We start from the raw sequence: 4,548 nt of genomic DNA, 5'->3' as shown, positions 1-4,548 counted from the left end.
CTTCGCCGAGGCAGTGCTGCAGTGCTTCCAGCTTGTGACTGGTGTGGAGGGCACAGTGGATGAGGATGCGCAGGAGGAGGAGGAGGCTGAAGAGCATGACATTCCGGAGCTGTAGAGTGTGGGTGAAACACTGACTGAGGTAGGGCCTGCAAACCTTGGTGTGGGAAGGACGTGTTCCGTCCCTCGCTCAGACTGGGTCCCAGCTTCCACAATATTAACCCAGTGTGCCGTCAACGAGATGTAGCGGCCTTGCCCACAAGCACTTGTCCACGTGTCTGTGGTTAGGTGGACTTTGGGTGAAACAGCGTTGTTCAGGGCACGTGTGATGTTTTGTGACACGTGGTTATGCAACGCGGGGACGGCACACCGGGAGAAATAGTGGCGGCTGGGGACCGAGTAACGTGGGACAGCTGCCGCCATCAGGTCACGGAATGCTTCTGTCTCCACCAGCCTAAAAGGCAACATTTCCAGCGCAAGCAGTCGCGAAATGTTAGCATTTAGAACTGTGGCATGTGGGGTGTTGGCAGTGTATTTGCGCCTGCGTTCAAAGGTTTGCTGAATGGATAACTGAACGCTGCGCTGGGACAAGGACGTGCTTGATGATGGTGTTCTTTCTGCGTAGGCAACTGCAGGTGCAGGAGTGGAGGAGGCTTGTTCGCAGGCAGCATGGACAGAGGATTGGCTCGCATGCACAACCAGCGAAGACGTAGCAGTGACATCAGCAAGCACTGCTCCTCGACTCTGTTGTACTTCCCACAAAGTCGGGTGCTTGGCTGACATGTGCCTGATCATGCTGGTGGTGGTCAGGCTGCTAGTTTTGGTACCCCTGCTGATGCTGGCACGGCAGGTGTTGCAAATGGCCTTTTTTGAATCATCTGGATCCAACTTAAAAAACTGCCAGACTCGTGAAGACCTAACATTTGTACAGGCACCTTGTGTCGTCGTGTTGTTACGGGGAACGGTTGCCTGACTTCTGCCTGGGACCACCACCCTGCTTCTTACTGCCTGTTGTGATGCTACGCCTCCCTCCCCCTGTGCACTGCTGTCCTCGCTCTGCATATCCTCCTGCCAGGTTGGGTCAGTTACTGGATCATCCACCACGTCGTCTTCCTCTTCCGCACCCTGCTCCTCCTCCTGACTTGCTGACAATTGTGTCTCATCATCGTCCACCACTTGTTGAGACACGTTGCCAACTTCGTGAGAACGTGGCTGCTCAAATATTTGGCTATCTGTACAGACGATCTCCTCATGACCCACTTCAATATGAGCTGGCGAGAGGCCAGAATGTGTGAATGGAAACGTGAACAGCTCTTCCGAGTGTCCAAGTGTGGGATCATTAATGTCCGAGGAGGACGTGTACTCAGCCTGGTGGTAGGAAGGAGGATCAGGTTCAGAAATGTGCGGTGCAGTATCACGGCTACTGACACTTGACCGTGTGGAAGACAGAGTGTTTGTGGTGGTGCCAATCTGACTGGAAGCATTATCCGCTATCCAACTAACAACCTGTTGACACTGGTCTTGGTTCAAGAGCGGTGTACTGCTGCGGTCCCCAAGAATTTGGGACAGGACGTGCGAGCGACTAGATGTGGCCCTTTGTTGTGGCGAAATTAGAGCTTGCCCACGACCTCGGCCTCTGCCTGCACCACCATCACGTCCACTTCCTTGTTCCTTGCCAATGCCCTTGCGCATTTTGCAATGCTGTGCACTGCTGACGTGTATATTCACTACTTGTGCGTTATATCAAAGTTTCTGGAAATTGCACACCAGTGCACCTGTACGCTGCCACCAACAGGCACACACGTGCGGTTTTAAAAACCAAGCACGGACGCAATAATAACCTAACACAGGTTTTAGGAGCAAAAATTAAGAACTCTGACACTATCAGCCACTGCTGACTGACGTGTATTATACACTACACTTGTGCGTTATATAATAGTTTGGTAAACGCACACCAGTGCACCTGTACGCTGCCACCAACAGGCACACACGTGCGGTTTTAAAAACCAAGCACGGACGCAATAATAACCTAACACAGGTTTTAGGAGCAAAAATTAAGAACTCTGACACTATCAGCCACTGCTGACTGACGTGTATTATACACTACACTTGTGCGTTATATAATAGTTTGGTAAACGCACACCAGTGCACCTGTACGCTGCCACCAACAGGCACACACGTGCGGTTTTAAAAACCAAGCACGGACGCAATAATAACCTAACACAGGTTTTAGGAGCAAAAATTAAGAACTCTGACACTATCAGCCACTGCTGACTGACGTGTATTATACACTACACTTGTGCGTTATATAATAGTTTGGTAAACGCACACCAGTGCACCTGTACGCTGCCACCAACAGGCACACACGTGCGGTTTTAAAAACCAAGCACGGACGCAATAATAACCTAACACAGGTTTTAGGAGCAAAAATTAAGAACTCTGACACTATCAGCCACTGCTGACTGACGTGTATTATACACTACACTTGTGCGTTATATAATAGTTTGGTAAACGCACACCAGTGCACCTGTACGCTGCCACCAACAGGCACACACGTGCGGTTTTAAAAACCAAGCACGGACGCAATAATAACACAACACAGGTTTTAGGAGCAAAAATTAAGAACTCTGACACTATCAGCCACTGCTGACTGACGTGTATTATACACTACACTTGTGCGTTATATAATAGTTTGGTAAACGCACACCAGTGCACCTGTACGCTGCCACCAACAGGCACACACGTGCGGTTTTAAAAACCAAGCACGGACGCAATAATAACCTAACACAGGTTTTAGGAGCAAAAATTAAGAACTCTGACACTATCAGCCACTGCTGACTGACGTGTATTATACACTACACTTGTGCGTTATATAATAGTTTGGTAAACGCACACCAGTGCACCTGTACGCTGCCACCAACAGGCACACACGTGCGGTTTTAAAAACCAAGCACGGACGCAATAATAACCTAACACAGGTTTTAGGAGCAAAAATTAAGAACTCTGACACTATCAGCCACTGCTGACTGACGTGTATTATACACTACACTTGTGCGTTATATAATAGTTTGGTAAACGCACACCAGTGCACCTGTACGCTGCCACCAACAGGCACACACGTGCGGTTTTAAAAACCAAGCACGGACGCAATAATAACCTAACACAGGTTTTAGGAGCAAAAATTAAGAACTCTGACACTATCAGCCACTGCTGACTGACGTGTATTATACACTACACTTGTGCGTTATATAATAGTTTGGTAAACGCACACCAGTGCACCTGTACGCTGCCACCAACAGGCACACACGTGCGGTTTTAAAAACCAAGCACGGACGCAATAATAACCTACTAACAGGTTTTTTTGGGGAGCGACAATTACAGTACAGACAAGTCAGACACTATCTGGACTGTTTTACACTGTGTACACCAGCCCCAGATATGAAGGCTGGTATACGGTCACCACTACCCTGCCTGCCTGCCTGCCTGTATACTGCTACAATAGTCCTGACAAGGACTCTTTTGGTCACTAGCCTGTATTCAGACCTGGCTATACCCTGCCTGTATATAGCAACAATAGTCCTGAGAAGGACTCTGCTACTGTACTCCGACCTGGCTATACCCTGCCTGCCTGTATACAACTAGAATAGTCCTGAGAAGGACTTTTGGTCACACTGTTTGCAGCCCTGCAACTGAAAAAGCTATAAAGGGCCGCAAAGCTTTCCCTGAATCAGCGACACTCTCCCTACACTCACTGTCAGAATAGCTGTGAGAAGAGCACAGCGCGCCGGCCGATATAAAGGCTCGGTGACGCTGTGCAGGCCGGCCAATCACTGCAATTCCACAACTAACAGGGCTGTGGCATTGCAGTGGTCTGCCAGCCAATCCCTGCATGAGGGCTGGCTCTCAAAAGAGCGCCAACATGCAGAAATGAAGACCACGAGTAAAGCACGAGTATCGCGAGATTACTCGGTCCCCGCCGAGCAGCCCGAGTACAGTGATACTCGTGCGAGTACCGAGTAGTGACAAGCATGCTCGCTCATCGCTATGTCCTGTTTGGTGGAGATGATATTTAATAAAATAAGTAGAAATCCACTAAAAGTTTTGTTTGGTTATCTTGCAATCCCGAGATAATCGTCTCCATGCTCCAAATCCATTTTAAAGCCATTTTTAAGGCATTTCGCGCATACATGAAATGAACACATTTTTCTCCAAAACTATAACAGATGCAAGCTTGTCCTGTTTGGTGGAGATGATATTTAATAAAATAAGTAGAAATCCACTAAAAGTTTTGTTTGGTTATCTTGCAATCCCGAGATAATCGTCTCCATGCTCCAAATCCATTTTAAAGCCATTTTTAAGGCATTTCGCGCATACATGAAATGAACACATTTTTCTCCAAAACTATAACAGATGCAAGCTTGTCCTGTTTGGTGGAGATGATATTTAATAAAATAAGTAGAAATCCACTAAAAGTTTTGTTTGGTTATCTTGCAATCCCGAGATAATCGTCTCCATGCTCCAAATCCATTTTAAAGCCATTTTTAAGGCATT

Source organism: Anomaloglossus baeobatrachus, unplaced genomic scaffold, assembly GCF_048569485.1.
Source record: "Anomaloglossus baeobatrachus isolate aAnoBae1 unplaced genomic scaffold, aAnoBae1.hap1 Scaffold_618, whole genome shotgun sequence".
NCBI classification, from domain to species: domain Eukaryota; kingdom Metazoa; phylum Chordata; class Amphibia; order Anura; family Aromobatidae; genus Anomaloglossus; species Anomaloglossus baeobatrachus.
The sequence above is the reverse complement of the archived record's forward strand: the minus strand, read 5'-3'. Positions refer to the sequence as shown.